This window comes from Pristiophorus japonicus, chromosome 1 (assembly GCF_044704955.1).
Source record: "Pristiophorus japonicus isolate sPriJap1 chromosome 1, sPriJap1.hap1, whole genome shotgun sequence".
NCBI lineage: Eukaryota > Metazoa > Chordata > Chondrichthyes > Pristiophoridae > Pristiophorus > Pristiophorus japonicus.
In genome coordinates, this window is record NC_091977.1 from 208,437,251 (window position 1) to 208,457,983 (window position 20,733).

Here is a 20,733-nt window from a genome sequence, read left to right on the forward strand (position 1 = left end):
GGGGGGGGGGGGGGGTGAGCGAGAGTCGCGGAGGTCGGTGGTGGGGGGGTGGGTGGAAGCGGAGGTCGGGTCGCCGGGGTGGCGGGGGGGGCGGAATCGGGAATCGAGTCGGGTCGGGAGGAAGCAGGAGCTGGGCGTGGGAGGCAGCCTTATGCACACAGCCCCAGTGAGACCATTCGGCCAGGGCTAGGGGCTGCGTGCTTCGGGCCCCTCCCACACAGTTTTGGGCGCCTGGAGCTACTGCACATGCGTGCCCACTGTAGCGCGCATGTGCAGAGTTCCCGGTACTGTTTTCAGCGCAGGGACCTGGCTCCATCCCCAACAGCTTGTGATGCACTGCACGAAGCTCAAGAAGACCTAAAGGGAGCAAGAGAATCTGGAAGTTTTTTTTAGGCGCACTTTCTGGCGCGAAAAACGGGCGTCCAGATCTGGGCTGCGCCGTTTTAGGCGCGTCCCGAAACTTGGGCCCAATGTTCCCAATGTTGGGGAAGTCCAGAACCAGGGATCACAGTCTAAGGATAAGGGGTAAGCCATTTAGGACCGAGATGAGGAGAAACTTCTTCACCCAGAGAGTGGTGAACCTGTGGAAATCTCTACCACAGAAAGTTGTTGAGGCCAATTCACTAAATATATTCAAAAAGGAGTCCGATGAAGTCCTTACTACTAGGGGGATCAAGGGGTATGGCGAGAAAGCAGGAATGGGGTACTGAAGTTGCATGTTTAGCCATGAACTCATTGAATGGCGGTGCAGGCTAGAAGGGCTGAATGGCCTACTCCTGCACCTATTTTCTATGTTTCTATGTTTCTATGTCATCACCATAGGTAGCACCCTGTTATGGCTCCAGACCCTAACTTGGGCATCACCTTCTGAAGCTGCGATGGGTGATGCCAGCGACAGCTTCCGGGTTTGTGAACCGGGCGGCAGGCTGCTCACGGGGCGTTACTTAAAGGGGAGGTGGTGACGATTTAAAGCACAAAATCTGATGACTTTCTTCTGTGTCCTGTTGGTGCTTCAATCACAGGGTCCATGTCACAATCGTTCAGCCCGGCTGTTGGCACAGCACCCCCTCTCCAGTGGTACAGGGAGTACCGCTTCCTCACTTTGCAGCTTGGGCCCTTCCCATTAATGAAGGGAAGCGTCCCTCCTATGCGGCCCAGTGCGTGGCGCTACGCCACACTCCTGACCCATCCGCCTCACTCCTGCGCCAGAAAGGAAGTGGAGCGTGTTATTTTGCCTTCCGGGGCGTTAATCCACATTTTTCGAGCAGGGAGTGACTTCTGCACCTGCCGCAAAATATCCCACCTCCCAAATGTTACCACCCATTAAACGGGGCGCAATGGAATTTCACCCCCATAGAATCATACAGCACCGAAGGAGACTATTCGTGCCATCATGTCTTTGCCAGCTCTTTGAACGTGCTATCCAATTAGTCCCACTCCTCTGGACTTTCCCCATACCCCTACAAATTTTGCCTTTTCATGTATATCCAAAGTTATTAATGAATCTTCTTCCAACACCCTTTCGGGCAGTGCATTCCAGATCATTACACTATGATGTGTAAAAAGAGTTCTCCTCAACTCCTCCCTTGATTTTTTGCCAATTACCTTCAATCTGTGTCCTCTGGTTACCAACGCTCCTCCCAGTGGAAATACTTTCTCATTATCTACTCTATCAAAACCCTCACGATCTATCAAACCTTAAACTTCTCTTCTCTAAGGAGAATAATCCCAGCTTCTGTAGTCTTATATGCTTTTTTGACAATTACCTTAACTCTGTGTTAGCTAGTTCTCTCTATCTACTCTATCATAATGTTGAACACTTCTATTAAATCTCCTCTTAACCTTCACTGCTTTAAGAAGAACAATCCCAGCTTCTGTAGACTTTCCACATAACTGAAGTCCCTGTTATCATTCTGGTCAATGCGCTCTGCACCCTCTCCAAGGTCTTCACATCCTTCCTGAAGTGTGGTGTCCAGAATTAGACACAATACTCTAGCTGAGGCCTAACCTGTGATTTATAAAGGTTTATCTTCACATCCTTCTTTTTTTTAATTATATGCCTCTATATATGAAGCCAAGGATCCCCTATTCTTTCTTAATAGACTGACCAACTTGTCTCGGCTCCTTCAAAGATTTATGTCGTGTAAGTCATGGAGAAAAGGCAACAATGAGAGAACAGAAGAGAAAGAACGAGAAAAAAAGATAAGATAAGAAATAAAAGATGATGCAGAGACAAGCAGAAAAGAAAAGAAAGACACAGAGAGAACTTAAAGAGAAAAGAGGAAGAGTCAGCAATATGCAGATGCCAAAGACAATAAGACAAAGCATATGCTGAGACAGATTGTGAGACACATTTCTATTTAACAATTGATCTATCATCTTCCTATTTAGTATTCTTCCCTTCCCTTCCCCACTAAAACCTCAAATATCTCACTTACCCTGCAAAACCACATCTAATTTCTGTGCATCCACACTTTGGCCCCAAGTTTTCACATGATTTGCTCCTGATTTTTAGGAGCAACTGGTGTAGAACGGAGTATCTTAGAAATCGGAATTCTCGTCATTTAGTTTGCTCCAGTTCTAGTCAGTTAGAACAGTTTCACTTTGGAACAGAATTTGTTTTCAAAAGGGGGCGTGTCCGGCCACTTACACCTGATTTCAAAGTTTCGTGAGTGAAAACTTACTCCAAACTAGCTTAGAATGGAGTAAGTGAAGATTTTTGTATGCTCGAAAAAACCTTGTCGACACTTTAGAAAATCAGGCGTAGGTTACAAATCAGGCGTAGGGAATGGTGGGGGGGGGGGTGTTTAAAGGGAAGTTTACAAACATTAAACACTTCAGTTTTACAAATAAAGACCCATCATCAATAATAAATGATAAATACATCAATAAATCAACCAATAAATCAATCAAAAAAATTAATAAGAAATAATTTTGTTTTTAAATCAATAAATAAAACATTTTCTACTTACCGACTGCAGCACCGGGAGCCCTCCAACAGCATGCTGGGATCCACACCCCCCTCAGTGTGTCTCGTCAGTGTCTCTATCTCTCTGTCTGTCTGTGTGTCTCTCATTCTCTGTCTGTCAGTGTCTGTGTTTCTGACAGCAAGGGGAGGGGGAGGAGGGGGGTAGAGGGAGAGAGAGGGGGAGCAGTGGGAGGGAAGGGGGAGCAAGGGGGAGAAGGGGAGAAGGGGGAGGGATGGGGGAGGGGGGGAGAAGGGGAGAAGGGGGGAAAGGAGATGGGGAGGGGGAGAAGGAGATGGGGAGGGGGAGAAGGAGATGGGGAGGGGGAAGAAGAAGGGGGAGGGAGGCTGAATGGGCCGGGCCCAAGATTTCGGGCAGGGCCCGTCCCCAGCTCCAGATTTACAGGTAGGTGGCGTTGGGTCGGGTCGGGGGGGTGGTGGGAGAGAGGTCGGTTCGGTTCGGGTCGGGGGGAGGGAGAGGGAGGTCAGGTCGGGGAGAGGGAGGTAAGGTTGGGGGGAGGGAGGTCAGGTTGGATCCAGTCCGGGGGCGGGTGGGGGGGAGCGGGTGTCGGGTCCGGAGGTGGAGGCGGCGGGGGGAGCGGGTGTCGGGTCCGGTCTGGAGGCGGGTGTTGGGTCCAGTCCGGGGGCGGGGGGGGGAGCAGGTGTCGGATCAGGTCCGGGGGCGGGGGGTGGGGGGAGCGGGTGTCGGGTCCGGTCTGTGGGCTGGGGGGGAGTGGGTGTCGGGTCCGGTCTGGGGCGGTGGGGGAGCGGGTGTCAGGTCCGGGGCGGGGGAGTGGGTGTCGGGTCTGGTCCAGAGACGGGAAGCGGGAGTCGAGTCGGGTCAGGAGGAAGCAGGAGCTGGCCGTGGGAGGAGCCTTATTCACACAGCCCCAGTGAGGCCATTCGGCCAGGGCTAGGGGCTGCGTGCTTCGGGCCCCTCCCACACAGTTTCGGGCGCCTGGAGCTGCTGCACTTGCGCGCCCACTGTAGTGCGCATGTGCAGATGTCCCGGCACTGTTTTCAGTGCAGGGACCTGGCTCCGCCCCCTACAGCTCCTGCTGCGCTGCGCCGAGGGCCAGAGGACCTGCAGTGAGATGGAGAATATGGAGGGTTTCTTTAGGCTCACTTTTTGGCGCGAAAAACAAGCGTCCAGGTCGGGACTGCGCCGTTCTAGGCGCGGCTTGAGCTTGGGCCCTTTGATTTGGCACAGGATTCAATAAAATCAATTTTTGTAACAATTTGAAAACATTTATGATGAAAATATATTTTGGACATTAAATGGGAACTATCTTGCAAAACACTTTACTGTATTTGTACATGGAGGAGGGAGCAATATTGATCACAAGCACCATTGCTGTGTTATCAACTGCAGTTGGCAATTAATTTTTTCAATGGAATTATTGACAAAAAGATAAAATTTAAAAACTGCTTTTTGACAATTTGTCCCACAACATTTATAGCACCCACAGTAGCAGGGACGTTCCTCAACAGCCAACATAGCAGAGGATCACGGCAACAGTCTCTTACTGTTCAACAAACTGATCCAATCCAAACGTTCCTTTATCTGGCAATACCACCTCTTAAAAATATAAAAAAGCCACAACACTTTTTGTTTTCATTTTTCCAAAACATAGATCACTGATGGTACATTCTCTATCTGACCATTAACCACCAGCATTCCAAATATGACATTAAAGAAAGAATAAACTTGCATTTATACAGCTCCTTTCACAAACTCAGGTGGTCCCAAAGCACTTCACAACCAATTAAGTACTTTTGAAGTGTTGTCACTGTTATAATGTAAGGGACTGCAACAGCCAATTTCCCATGATCGGTAATTTTTTATGTAGTGCTGTTAGTTAAAGCATTTCTAGAGGTGGTCACCCCACAGCCTAAGAGTGTGCAGGCAGCAAGGGAGTGGGTGACCAGCAGACAGAAGAGGAGGACTCGGCAGGTAGTGTAGGTAGTGCAGGAGTCCGCTGAGTCAATCTCACTCTCCAACCAGCATTCTGTTCTGAGTACCAGTGGGGGCGACAGTGAGTTTTAGTGGTCGGGCATTCAATAGTAAGGGAAGCAGACAGGAGTTTCTGCGGCCGCAGGCGTGATTCCAGGTAGGTATTTTGCATCCCTGGTGCCAGGGTCAAGGATATCACCGAGCGGCTGCAGGGCAATCTGGGGGAGAGGGTGAACAGACAGAGGTCATGGTCTATATCGGTACCAATGACATAGGTAGAAAGAGGGATGAGGTCCTGCAGGCAGAATTTAAGGAGCTAGGAGAGAGATTAAAAAGCAGGACCTCAAAGGTAGTAATCTCTGGATTACTCCCAGTGCCATGAGCTAGTGAGTACAGAAATAGAAGAATAGAGCAGATGACTATGTGGCTGGAGAGATGGTGCTGGCGGGAGGGCTTTAGATCCCTGAGATATTGGGACCGCTTCTGGGGGAGGTGGGACCTGTACAAGCCGGATGGGTTGTGCCTCAACAGAGCCGGGATCAGTATTCTCACGGTGGGTGGCGGGGTGGACAGGGGGGGGGTGGGTGTTGCTAGTGCTGTTGGGGAGGGTTTAAACTAGCTTGGCGGGGAGATGGGAACCTGAGAATAGATTCAACAGGGAGTGGAGTAAAGCTGGAATTGGAAAGCAAAAATGTAGAAAATGAATTTGAAGGACAGAGGAAACAAAGGCTAAAAAGTAGTCAACAAGGAGGTCTGGCTGTACTAAATGGTATATACTTCAATGCAAGGAGTATAGCAAATAAGGCATATGAGCTGAGAGCACAGGTAGACAATTGGGAGTATGATATAGCTATTACAGAGACATGGCTAAACGAGGGGCAGGTATGGCAGCTCAATATTCCTGGTTACGGGATCTTCAGACCGGATAGAGTGGGGGGAAAAAAGGGAGGGGAGGTTATGGTATTGATTAAAGAAACTATCACAGTTGTGAGGAGGGACGATATGCTGGAGGGATCATCAAATGAGACCATATGGGTTGAACTGAAAAACAAAAAAAGGGCGATCACACTGCTGGGAATGTACTATAGACCTCCAAACAGTGAAATGGAGTTGAAGAGCAAATATGTAGAGAAATTTCTGAGAAGTACAAAAACTATAGGGCAGTAATAGTGTAGGGTGTTCGTTTTACACTCTACCTTGATTCGTAGACCTTGGGAATTACAGGAAAGGATGACACGTGACGCAAAGTTTAGGCTTAACCCAACTGTCAGTTTTATTGTGCAAAAACTAACTAAAAGTTACAAAACAAGACTTCTGAGAGAATTGACCAAAAACATAGACCCGTCCAGTTAGTTGTTGTTCTCGCAGATAGTAGGTTTGTGGTCGTTGGTTCCGTGACTGGTTGTTCCTCTTCGATGTTCCCTCTTCTGGTCATTCTCTTCTCTTCTGTTTCTTCTGTGTTCATCCTTTCCATTTCGTTCATCCCGAGCTGCTTCCAGCTTGTTTATATATATCCATTTTATGAATGAAACACCCGCTGAGCTGAGGTTTCCATTAATGTGTCTGGATCGGTTTCGTTGTTTGTTGTTTGTGGTGATCCGTCTGACTGACTGCGATTATGGGCCTGGATGTTCTCAATTTGTACACGGAGTGTAAAGGGCAAAAGATAACTCCTTAACTTAAGTGCCCCGTTCTCAAAAATGCATGTCTTGTGGGATCCTTTGTTGTCCTGGTTTCTTACAGACTTGTAGGCCCCAAGTTTCCACATGATTTGCTCCTGATTTTTAGGAGCAACTGGTGTAAAACGGAGTATCTTAGAAATCAGAATTCTTGTCATTTAGTTTGCTCCAGTTCTCGTCAGTTAGAACAGTTTCACTTTGGAACAGAATTCTTTTTTCAAAAGGGGGCGTGTCCGGCCACTTACGCCTGTTTTCAAAGTTTCGTGAGTGAAAACTTACTCCAAACTAACTTAGAATGGAGTAAGTGAAGATTTTTGTACGCTCGAAAAAATCTTGTCTACACTTTAGAAAATCAGGCGTAGGTTGCAAATCAGGCGTAGGGAATGGGGGGGGGGGTTTAAAGGGAAGTTTACAAACATTAAACACTTCAGTTTTACAAATAAAGAGCCATCATCAATAATAAATGATAAATACATCAATAAATCAACCAATAAATCAATCAAAAAAAATTAATAAGAAATAATGTTTTTTTTAATCAATAAATAAAACATTTTCTATTTACCGACTGCAGCACCGGGAGCCCTCCAACAGCATGCTGGGATGCCCCCCCCCCCCAGTGTGTCTCGTCAGTGTCTCTATCTCTCTGTCTGTCTGTGTGTGTCTCTCATTCTCTGTCTGTCAGTGTCTGTGTTTCTGACAGCGAGGGGAGGGGGAGGAGGGGGGTAGAGGGAGAGAGGGGGGTAGAGGGAGAGAGGGGGGAGCAGAGGGAGGGAAGGGGGAGGTATGGGGAGAAGGGGGAGGGGGGAGAAGGGGGGTGAAGGGGGAGAAAGGAGATGGGGAGAAGGAGATTGGGGGGGGGAAGGAGATTGGGGGGGGGGTGAAAGGAGAAGCGGGAGGGAGGCTGAACGGGCCGGGCCCGAGACTTCGGGCAGGGCCCGTCCCCAGCACCAGATTTACAAGTAGGTGGCGTTGGGTCGGGTCGGGGGGGTGGTGGGAGGGAGGTCGGTTCGGTTCGGGTCGGGGGGAGGGAGGGAGAGGGAGGTCAGGTCGGGGGGAGGGAGGTCAGGTCGGATCCAGTCCAGGGGCGGGGAGCGGGAGTCGGGTTGGGGTCGGTGTCGGGTCCGGAGGCGGAGGCGGGGGCGGGTGGGGGGGGCGCTGGGGGGGAGCGGGAGTCGGGTCGGGGTCGGTGTCGGGTCCGGTGCGGAGGTGGGGGGTGGGGGGTGGGGGTGGAGCGGGAGTCGGGTCGGGTCCAGTCGGGGGGGTGGGGTGGGGAGCGGGAGTCGGGTCGGGTCCAGTCGGGGGGGTGGGGGGAGCGGGAGTCAGGTCGGGTCCAGTCCGGGGGGTCGGGTCGGGTCAGATCCGGTCCGGGTTGGGGGGTGGGGGGGGAAGCAGGAGTCAGGTCGGTGTCGGGTCCGGTCCGGGGGCGGGGGGGGAAGCGGGGGAAGCGGGAGTCAGGTCGGTGTCTGGTCCGGTCCGGAGGCGGGAAGCGGGAGTTGAGTCGGGTCAGGAGGAAGCAGGAGCTGGCCGTGGGAGGAGCCTTATTCACGCAGCCCCAGTAAAGCCATTCGGCCAGGGCTAGGGGATGCGTGCTTTGGCCCCTCCCACACAGTTTTAGGCGCCTGGAGCTACTACACATGTGCGCCCACTGTAGCACGCATGTGCAGAGGTCCCGGCACTGTTTTCAGCGCAGGGACCTGGCTCCGACCCCTACAGCTCCTGCTGCGCTGTGCCGAGGGCCAGAGGACCTGCAGGGAGCTGGAGAATCTGGAGTTTTTTTTTAGGCGCACTTTGTGGCGCGAAAAACGGGCGTCCAGGTCGGGACTGCGCCGTTCTAGGCGCGGCTCGAAACTTGGACCCATAGTCTCTAGAGGGAACTGTTTTTCTCCCCCTCCGGCCAATCACTCCAGGGGCTCATTGGTGGGTTTGTATTAATCCCTTTGTTTTGATGCATAAACAGGTCTGGCTCTTGACCTGTTTATGCAGAGATTGTTTTTAATTGGTGATGAGTCACCACCTGCCCCAGGTTGGTGCCTTTTTCCTCCCTTGCCCAGTTAGTCCCAAAAGCTGGTTTTAAACCATTTTTAGTTTGTGGCCTCTTCCTGTGCCTTTTGTGAAAGTGTGTAAACCTTACAGTAGTAGGGGATTTCAACTTTCCTAATAGTAACTGGGACAAAATTAGTGTGAAGGGTAAAGAGGGTGCGAAATTCCTAAAATGCATCCAAGAGAACTTTATTAACTAGTATGTAGCAACCCCAATACGGGAGGGAGCGGTTCTGGATTTAGTTTTAGGGAATGAAGCTGGGCAGGTGGAAGGGATATCAGTAGGAGAGCACTTAGATGCTAGTGACTATAATTCAGGCAGATTTAAAGTAGTTATGGAATAGGACAAGATAGACCAGAAATTAAAGTTCTAAATTGAGGAAAAGCCTACTTTGCTAAGCTGAGAAGTGATTTGGCCATAGTGGACTGGAAACAGCTACTTGAAGGTAAATCAGTGCCAGAGCAGTGAGAGGCATTCACGGAGGAGTTCCTTAGGGTTCAGGCCAAATATGTGCCCTTAAAGAAAAAGGGAGGGACGAACCAATCTAGAGCTCCCTGGATGTCAAGGGACATACAGTGTAGGATGAAGAAAAAAGGGAGGCTTATGACAGATTCCGAGGGCTAAATATTGCAGAATCTCTAGAGGAGTATAGAAAATCCAGGGGTGAAATTAAAAAGGATATTAGGAAAGCAAAGAGAGAACATGAAAAATTCTTGGCAAGTAAAATCAAGGAAAACCCAAAGATGTTTTATAAATATATTAAGAGCAAGAGGATGGCAGACTGTTCACAACAATAAAAGCCTATGGATCCAGGGCAAAGTGGCAAGTTGGATCAAAACTTGGCTCAGAGGCAGGAAGCAAAGGGTAATGGTTGATGGGTGTTTTGCGACTGGAAGGATGTTTCCAGTGGGGTTCCGCAGGGCTCAGTACTAGGTTCCTTGCTTTTTGTGATATACATCAATGATCTGGACTTGAATATAGGGAGAATGATTAAGAAGTTTGCAGATGATATTAAAATCAGCTGTGTGGTTGATAATGAAGAAGAAAGCTGCAGACTGAGGAAGATATCAATGAACTGGTCAGGTGGGCAGAACAGTGGCAAATGGAATTTTATCCAAAGAAGTGTGAGGTAATGCATTTTGTGAGGGCTAACAACAAAAGGTAATACACATTAAATGGTAGGATACTGAGAGGTGTAGATGACCGAAGAGACCTTGGAGTGCATGTCCACAGATCCCTGATAGTAGCAGGCCAGGTAGCTAAGGTGGTTAAGAAGGTATATGGAATGCTTGCCTTTATTAGCCGAGACATAGAATACAAGAACAGGGGGGGTTATGCTTGAACTGTATAAAGCACTGGTTCGGCCACAGCTCGAGTACTACGTGCAGTTCTGGTCACCGCATTACAGGAAGGACATGATTGCACTGGAGAGGGTACAGAGGAGAGTTACGAGGATGCTACCAGGAGTGGAGAATCTAAGCTATGAGGACAGATTAGATAGGCTGGATTTGTTTTCATTGGAACAGAGGAGGCTGATGGGAGACCTCATGTAGGTGTATAAAATTATGAGAGGCCTAGATAAGTGGATAGATAGAGCCTATTTCCCTTAGCAGAGGGGTTACCAACAAGGGGGAATAAATTTAAAGTAATTATTAGAAGGTTTAGAGGAGATTTGAGGGGAAATTTCTTCACGCAGAGGGTTGTGGGGGTCTGGAACACATTGCCTGAAAGGGTGTTGGAGCCACAAACCCTCATCACATTTACAAAGTACTTGGATGTGCACCTGAGTGCCGTAACCTGCAAGGTCACAGACCTAGAGCTGGAAAGTGGGATTAGACTAGATAGTCTCCTGTTGGCCAGCATGGACACGATGGGCTGAAATGGCCTCCTTCCATGCTGTAAATGTCTATGATTCTATGATTTTATGATAAATACTAGCCTGGACTTTGGGAGAACTCCACTATTCTTCGAATAGTCTCACGGGATCTATATGAGAAAGCAGATGGAACCTTGGTTGAATATCTCATCCGAAAGACAGCACCTCCAACAGTGCAGCTCTTCCTCAGTACTGCACTGAAGGGTGGTTCTAGATTAGGAGTGCCAGTCTCTGGAGTGGGGCTGACACCCATAGTCTTCTGACTCAAAGGTAAGAGTACTACCAACTGAGCCATGGCTGACATCTTAATTGCTAATTAATTAGTACGCATGTTGGGGAGATCAATTAACTGAACTTGTCCGAGATTGAAACATTTTTATATGTTAATAATGTTTATAAAATACAGATACACAATCTTAGCACTGCTGTGTTTGCAAAGGTTAATCACAACGCATCATATTACTGTTGCTGGAGCTATTTCTCTTTCACTAAAAGCTGAATTTCACAGCACAGAAGGAGGTCGTTTGCCACAGTGCGCCTGTGCTGTCTCTGATTGTTTCTGTTTCACATATTTATGCACTATCTTTCTAAACCTATTGTATTCTCGATTTAATTTCCAAGAGCCCTCCTTTTTTCCATTACGAGATTTTATTTTGCAGGAGAATCACATTAAAATCTAGTAGAGACAAAAGAATGACAGTGCCGAGGGAATATTAACATTTGGATAGATTACAAACATCAGGGCAGGACCGAGCATTTTAATGCAAGTAGACGGGTAACTCAGTAGATTTTTTTTGTTCTAAATCTATTCATAGGATTTCTAGTTGCCTTTTTGGAGGGACTGAGGGAAGAAAAGTCCATGAATTAATTTCTTAAATCAGTTGATTAGCTCATGTTTATGTCATAATGATACTCTAAACAGAATTGGAATGTCAGTGAGCTTTTAAGGTCATCGTGCCTAGGATTAAATACAATTTTTCTCCTTTCCATTATTTTCCTAAAAAAAAATCAGATAGATTACATACCAGTTTATTAATTATTTCTTCCCATTTTGTGGTATATTTTTTTGATTGCAGGCTGCTTGTATCTTATTGCCCTCCAGACAGGAGAATGGGTCTGTCTGTATTTCAGTTTTCTCTCTAAAGCCAGTCCTGTCTTGTCAATAATGCGATTGAAACAAGGTACATTTCATACACTTGCACAAAGGTAAAATGGAATACCTCACATCTTCTTGGAGGCATAGATGAAGAAAAGCAAAAGTATTCCTCCCCCAAACGGAGTTAAAGTAATAACTATTCCCAAGATATGAAGCCATGACTTTTCAGTTTCAAGACAAGCATCTACTGTTTGAGTCAACGTGATTCTCTTATTTAATTAAATAACTGAGATACGAAGACTCTGTCATCACTTTAATATTATTCTTTATAGAAATGTTTTTGTAGTCTTTTCAGCATTTTGAAGAATCTGATCAGTTGCATTGCTCTGATAAAGCAAGAACGACATCTATTCTCTTCACTATAAATTGACAAAACAACCATATTCAATATTAGTTCATAGAAGAATTAAATTCTTATTCGGCTGGACTTATTTCAGTTTTTATGAATTTACATGCAAAAAGTACTAACAATGGTAATAGTGTCAGCTGTGGCTGGATGGGTAGCACTCTTGCCTCTGAGTCAGAAGGTTGTGGGTTCAAGTCTCACTCCAGAGACTTTAGCATAAAACTCTAGGCTCCAGTGATACTCCAGTGCAGTGCTGAGGCAGCCTCTGCTGCACTGTTGGAGGTGCCATCTTTGGGATGAGACATTAAACTGCGGCCCCATCTGCTCTCTCAAGTGGATGTAAAATATCCTGTAACATTATTTTGAACAAGAGCAGGGGAGTTATCCCCGGTGTCCTGGCCAATATTTATTCCTCAATCAACATAACAAAAAATACAGCTTATCTGGTCATTATCACATTGCTGTTTGCGGAAGATTGCTTGTGCACAAATTGGCCGCCGAGTTTCCTACATTACAACAGTGACTACATTCCAAAAGTACTTCATTGGCTATAAAGCACTTTGAGACATTCAGTGGTCATGAAAGGCGCTATATAAATCCAAGCCTTTCTTTCTTTTAAAATATTAAAACATCATTTTTTTGCAAAGTGCTATAGGATTTCACGGTATAGGTTTCCACCTGCTATCAGCCAAAACAATGCACTGAGTTGAGACCAGGGCTTAGCAATTTGCCTGTGTAACACTCTTATTCAGGCTCTACGTGGCCTACTAAGGCCCCAAAATGTGGGCAGGTAGCGCATTACTTTGTGCCTGAAATGCGCCAACCGCTGTATTGGGTGAGGACAAATAAGAGGTGTCTTTTACCCATGCCTGAAGCATACATTAGTAATGGGGCTAACAGCTGCTTAAGGTTTTCATTACAATACTGGTTTGTAACGATGCTTGCTACCTCAGTGAAACTAACCCTACAGAACACTTGCCAACCAAAAAGGTAAGCAACTTACTTGAAGGTGGAACCAGGAGGAGAATGAGTGCCCCTCCCAATGCCAACACTCCCGATCTCTCCCCCATCGTCACTGCTCCTGACCTCCAATCATGCACCCAACTCCCTCCAGCCCCACCCTGGCACAGACCCCTGATTATCCTCTTCCACTGGCCCTGACCTCCGATCGCCCAAGCTCCAGGGCCACTGTACTCCAATCTCCATCCACCAGCCCCCATGACTCCAGGCCCCCCGATCTCGACCCCCGACCTGATGCCACACATAGTCCAAACTTGGCCCAGGGCCCTGATCCCCGGCCCACTTACCTGAGGGCTGCTACAATGCACTTGCTGAAAGGCCATTGCACAGCACTGGCTCTGTAACAATGGGCCTCGGACTTCACTTCTCTGATACACCGTACTTACTCTTCTCCCACTGAGCACCCAAAAAACGGGCGATCCCAAATTTATAGGCCAAGGTGTTTCCCTGCAGAGAGATGACAATTATTAAAAGGAAAATCAGCTATATGTCACTCTTGCACAGCACCTAGCTGCCAGTTCCCAGCAGAATGAAGTGAGCTCTGGGACAGATCATCCATTCGCCTCTCAGCTTCAGGTTGCATGTGTTGCAGGGAAATCATTATAGGAGATAAAATAGCTAAAAAAGAAAATCTTTTGGCTCCCTAATCTTCAATACAATTAGTATTGGAAAAAAATGTGGCATTAATTGTTAGATGTTGGTATTTAATGTAGAGTTACTTGAAATAGAGAAAGTAATAGGTAAGCATTAGAAGAGCAATTAATCAGTTCATAGAACCTCTCCTACCCATTACAACTAGATTTCCTTCCATTATTATTGAATTGGATAGGAACCGACTTAATTAACACATGCTTTTGCAGTCACAATCAACATCTAATAGCAGCACTACCTGCCTGGAACAGTCATCCCAATGTGTTGTAACTGTGCTGAATGGTAATAAATGATTTCTGGTAACCACACTCAATAGTTTATTTAATAGGAACACACCAGGAAAGAAATAGAAAACATTGTCAACTGCACTGGATGGATTGGACAGTTTCAGTGTTTATTTTTCAGGTTGCTGTTCATTTTTAAAACTCATACATATGAAAACATATTCAGTAAAATATTCACGACAGACTAAGTGTCTCTTCAGCTGCCACTTTAATTCACTTGAACCTGCAATTAAAATCCCTCCATTCTTTCAGGGGAGAAAAATACTGCAGTTCCACATTACAATACATTCTAACACTATTTCAATAACTTTACAGCAAAGGGTAAAATGGAAGAGCAATTTTGATCCTGTTTGATAGCCCAGCAGGGTATTCACTGCAATCTTTTAAAATGTTTTTCTTCAGCGTAGTACCATACCTCAGGTGTCACTTTTCACATCTTACTTTATAGAATTTCTCATAGATTAGGAACTTAACACAATCACAATCACTAAGGAGGCGGTGCTCAGTAAGATAATGGGACTAAAGGCAGATAAATTCCCTGGACATGATGGCTTGCATCCTAGTGTCTTAAGAGAAGTAGCGGCAGGGATTGTGGATGCATTGGTTGTAATTTACAAAAATTCCCTGGATTCTGGGGAGGTCGCAGCAGATTGGAAAACTGCAAATGTAACGCCCCTATTCAATAAAAGAGGCAGACAAAAAGCAGGAAACTATAGACCAGTTAGCCTAATATCTGTGGTTGGGAAAATGTTGGAGTCCATTATTAAAGAAGCAGTAACAGGACATTTGGAAAAGCAAAATTTGGTCAGGCAAGTCAGCATGGATTTATGAAGGGGAAGTCATGTTTGAAAAATTTGCTGGAATTCTTTGAGGATGTAACGAACAGGGTGGATAAAGGGGAACCAGTGGATGTGGTGTATTTGGACTTCCAAAAGGCATTTGGCAAGGTGCCACACAAAAGGTTACTGCACAAGATAAAACTCACAGGGTTGGGGGTAATATATTAGCATGGATAGAAGATTGGCTGACAAACAGAAAACAGAGAGTCGGGATCAATGGTTAATTCTCTGGTTGGCAATCAGTAACGAGTGGGGTGCCACAGGGATCAGTGCTGTGAACCCAACTATTTACAATCTATATTAATGACTTGGAAGAGGGGACTGAGTGTAACATAGCCAAGTTTGCTGATGATACAAAGGTGGGAGGAAGAGCATTGGGTGAGGAGGACATAAAGAGGCTGCAGGAGGACATTGACAGACTAAGTGAGTGGGCAAGAATTTGGCAGATGGAGTATAATGTTGGAAAGTGTGAGGTCATGTACGTTGGCAGAAAAAAATCAAAGAGCATGTTATTATTTAAATGGAGAAAGATTGCAAAGTGCTGCAGTACAGTGGGATCTGGGAGTACTTCTGCATGAAACACAAAAGGATAGTATTCAGGTACCGCAAGTGATCTGGAAGGCCAATGGTATCTTGGCCTTTATTGCAAAGGAGATGGAGTATAAAAGCAGGGAAATCTTGCTACAGCTGTACAGGGTATTGGTGAGGCCACACCTGGAATACTGCATGCAGTTTTGGTTTCCATATTTATGAAAGGATATACTTGCTGTGGAGGCAGTTCAGAGAAGGTTCACTAGGTTGATCCCGGGGATGAGGGGGTTGACTTATGAGGAAAGGTTGAGTAGGATGGGCCTCTACTCATTGGAATTCAGAAGAATGAGAGGTGATCTTATCAAAACCTATAAGACTATGAGGGGGCTTGACAAGGTGGATGCAGAGAGGATGTTTCCACTGGTGGGGGAGACTAGAACTAGAGGGCATGATCTTAGAATAAGGGGCCATCCATTTAGAACTGAGATGAGGAAAAATTTCTTCTCTCAGAGGGTTGTGAATCTGTGGAATTCGCTGCCTCAGAGAGCTGTGGATGCTGGGACATTAAATAAATTTAAGACAGAACTAAATGATAAGGGGATAAGGGGTTATGGGGAGTGGGCAGGGAAGTGGAGCTGAGTCCATGATCAGCTCAGCCATGATCTTATTGAATGGCAGAGCAGGCTCGAGGAGCCTTATGGCCTACTCCTGTTCCTATTTCTTATGTTATGTTATGTTTTGTGTCATGCTCTGCAGGGTATCTATTGCATTTTGAAGTTTCTGCAAATAGAGAAAGATATTAAATAATGGCTCTTTAAGGGCTAGACTTTCAGCATCATTCTGCCCATTTACCACCCATTTTACCACTGAGAAGCAGGTTACCACCCAAAATAATATTTAAGTGGAAACTACTGCCCATTTACTATATACCACCAGCAGTAAATTCAGCAGTCAATTATCGCTGGCGGTAAGCACCTGCCCATTTTTAAAAATTAAAATCTGATGTCATTGGTCGTGTATGGTCCAAAACAATGTTTATAATGGAAACTACCGTCCAATCCCACAGGGCGCTAAATTTGGCAATTCGCCCAAATACCACTCAAATTACTTCCGGCACAAAAAATCGCACAGAAAAAGCTGCACTCACCTGACCCTAACCCAGCGGACACCATGTTTTAAATCAGATGAACTTAATGAAAAGGGTGCTTCAAGTTGATGGGAGCATTAAAGTAATTTTAAGGGTGTTTGAAAATCTTGAACATTATCTGAGCACATTATGGTCAATTTAGAGTACATTTTTGGTTGTTCATCCATGCGGTCTCTAAATGTCTGCCATTGCCCATCCACAGTCAACCCCTTAAGTATCATTCGCCAATCTATCCTAGCCAATTCACGCCTCATACCTTCAAAGTTACCCTTCTTTAAGTTCTGGATCATGGTCTCTGAATTAACTGTTTCATTCTCCATCCTAATGCAGAATTCCACCATATTATGGTCACTCTTCCCCAAGGGGCCTCGCACAACGAGATTGCTAATTAATCCTCTCTCATTACACAACACCCAGTCTAAGATGGCCTCCCCCCTAGTTGGTTCCTCGACATATTGGTCTAAAAAACCATCCCTTATGCACTCCATGAAATCCTCCTCCACCGTATTGCTTCCAGTTTGGTTAACCCAATCGATGTGCATATTAAAGTCACCCATTATAACTGCTGCACCTTTATTGCATGCACCCCTAATTTCATGTTTGATGCCCTCCCCAACATCACTACTACTGTTTGGAGGTCTGTACACAACTCCGACTAACGTTTTTTGCCCTTTGGTATTCTGCAGCTCTACCCATATAGATTCCACATCGTCCAAGCTGATGTCCTTCTGAACTATTGCCTTAATTTCCTCCTTAACCAGCAATGCTACCCCACCTCCTTTTCCTTTTATTCTATCTTTCCTCGAGGAGGACAATCAGCCCGGTGATGAACCCATGCCCCCACCCCACCTACACCACAGGAGAAGCCCCGTGGTAGTTACGCAACGGCTAAATTGTTGCGTCAGCAGCTCATAAATGAACGCTTTGCTTGATCGGTGACAGGTCCAATATGTTTCATCCTTACCTGGCCATTGTTTGCAACCCTTGTATTGATTGTTAACCTTCAATTTGTAAAAGTGAGTGAGACACTGCACAAGAATTGTAAGTGTAATAAAATTCTTTATAATTTAACAAAATTGCAAAATCCTTTTTTAGAAATTTATAATTCAATAATTATTAAAGGAAAAAAACAACATAATTTAAAATAAACAACCAATTAACAGAGACAAACATTGAAATCATTTAAACAAAATAGAAACACCCCAAACCCTCCCCCCCTCAACAGTCAACGATTTTTGAATCACAATTAAAATAACGATAACACACCCCACCAGCAGCCCTCCCGCCAACACGGCAACATTTTTTATCTGCAACCACCGTTCCCTCTGCCTCTACTCCCACTGACCTTTACACACCCGTTCCCCCTTCTGTTGCCCCTGCCCCTGGCCCGACCTACGTTTACACCAAGACATCTTGCAGCAGGGCACCTCGAGCGCTGCTGCTTTGGGGGTGGAGGTTTGACAGTGGCAGTGCCATTTCTTGGGATCCCGGAGAAGAATTGGTATCCGAAGACCTGTCTTCAGAATCAGAAGCAATTGCTGCCTCCTGACTCTCAGTAGGTGCCGGCATATGTGGTACGTCACCTTGGGGTGCACTGCCATACACTGAGTCTATCGTTTGCCATATGGCATCGATGGAATTTGCGTTTCGCCTCATCACCGCAATAGCTGCGCCATGTCCTCCAAATGACGAGCTGAAAGAGTGGCAGTGTTGCCGGTTAACCTACCTATCGCCTGGAGGGATTCTTGACTAATGTCGACACTCGCCTAGACAGTGCTACCATGTTCATACTGATGTCTGCCTGTTTTTGAGCATGCCTACCTCATCGAATCAACCACCATGGATTCGGCATAGCTGCTGGACCATTGGTGTGCCTTGATGAAAGTCGCTTGGTTCTGCTACTTCCTCGGTTGAAGAAGAGGTGGCCACAGGTATTTTGGACTTTTGAGTCCCCTGAGCCCCCTCTTCCAGATGTTGTGTTGATGAGCTGGCTTGAGGCTCATCCAAACGATCCTCCTCCTGTGTGGTCTCCCCTCTGGTGGAGAGTACCACTTGCAGCAGGGCACCTCGAGCACTGCTGCTTTGGGGGTGGGGGTTGACAGTGGCAATGCCATTTCTTGGGATCCCGGAGAAGAATTGGTATCCGAAGACCTGTCTTCAGAGTCAGAAGCAATTGCTGCCTCCTGACTCTCAGTAGGTGCCGGCATATGTGGTACATCACCTTGGGGTGCACTGCCATATACTGAGTCCATCGTTTGCCATATGGCATCGATGGAATTTGCAGCAGTATGGGCAATGCTCCAGGGGGTTCCAAAGATCTCCGATGCACCTGGACAGCAAGAAAGCATAATATGAGAGATTAATAGAAGGGGAGAGGAGGCTCAGGTTGACATGAGAACACTTACGCTGTGCAGGCATATGTAGGAGGAGCAATACTACTGCATTAGATATCAACGAGAGACCTTACATTTAATTAACATGAACAGAATATACAGAAACTGCATGGCATTATAATAAGATTTCATGATCCTAGCATTAATTACATTACATTACATTACATAATTCATATATTCTACTCAAATAGCATTAAATTACATTAAATTATCTTGGGGTTGTACTTGACTTACCTGCCGCCAACATCGGATTGGCACCACCACTGGTGGCCGAGCGATTATGTACATCAACGAGGGCTGCGGCCCACTCCTTGAGATCAGTTGATTGGAAGATATCTTCTTCTGTAAAAATGACAACAGTATGGTATAAGCTGATTGCCCAGGTACTAGTATGTAACACACAGATAGACATCCACAATTAGCCATCGCCAATGCTTTTCAACAATGTCCCATTAATGTCATATGTTATATGTTATCATCATCATAGGCAGTCCTTCGGAATCGAAGAAGACTTGTTTCCACTCTTAACATGAATTCTTAAGTGGCTGTATAGTCGAATACAAGAACCACAGTCTCTGTCATAGGTGGGACGGATAGTTGTTGAGGGAAGGGGTGGCTGGGACTGGTTTGCCGAACGCTCTTTCTGCTGCCTGCACTTGATTTCTGCATGCTCTCGGCGATGAGACTTGAGGTGCTCAGAACCTTCCCTGATGGACTTCCTCCACTTAGGGCGGTCTTTGACCAGGGACTCCCAGGTGTCGGTGGGGATGTTGCATTTTATCAGGGAGGCTTTGAGGGTGTCTTTGTTACATTTCTGCTGCCCACCTTTGACTCGTTTACCGTGAAGGAGTTCTGAGTAGAGCGCTTGCTTTGGAAGTCTCGTGTCTGGCATGCGAACAATGTGGCCCGCCCAGCGGAGCTGATCAAGTGTGATCAGTGCTTCAATGTTGGGGATATTGGCCTCGTCAAGGATGCTAATGTTGGTGCATCTGTCCTCGCAGGGGATTTGTAAGATCTTGCGAAGACATCGTTGGTGGTATTTCTCCAGCGACTTGAGATGTCTACTATACCTGGTCCATGTTTCTGAGCCATACAGGAGGGCGAGTATTACTACAGTCCTGTAGACCATGAGCTTGGTGGCAGTTTTGAGGGCCTGGTCTTCAAACACTCTTTTCCTCAGGCGGCTGAAGCCTGCTGCACTGGCGCATTGGAGGCGTTGTTGGATCTCGTAGTCAATGCCTGCACTTGTTGATAGGATGCTCCCGAGATAAGGGAAGTGGTCCACATTGTCCAGGGCTGCGCCGTGGATCTTGATGACTAGGGGGCAGTGCTGTGTGGCGAGGACAGGCTGATGGAGGACCTTTGTCTTACGGATGTTTAGTGTAAGGCCCAAGCTTTTATACGCCTCAGCAAATACGTCAACTATATCCTGGAGTTCAGCCTCTGTATGTGCGCAGGCGCAGGTGTCGTCCGCGTACTGTAGCTCGACGACAGAGGATGGGGTGGTCTTGGACCTGGCCTGGAGACAGTGATGGTTGAACAGATTCTCACTGATTCTGTAGTTTAGTTCCACTCCAGCGCGGAGCTTGTCGACTATGAGGTGGAGCATGGCAGCAAGGAAGATTGAGAAGAGGGTTGGGGCAATGACGCAGCCCTGTTTGACCCCGGTCCAGACGTGGATTGGTTCTGTGATCGATCCGTTGGTAAGGATCACGGCCTGCATGTCGTCGTGGAGCAGGCGGAGGATGGTTCTTTTGGGGGCATCCGAAGCGGAGAAGGATGCTCCGTAGACCCTCACGGTTGACAGTGTCAAAGGCCTTTGTAAGATCGAAGAAGGCCATGTATAAGGGC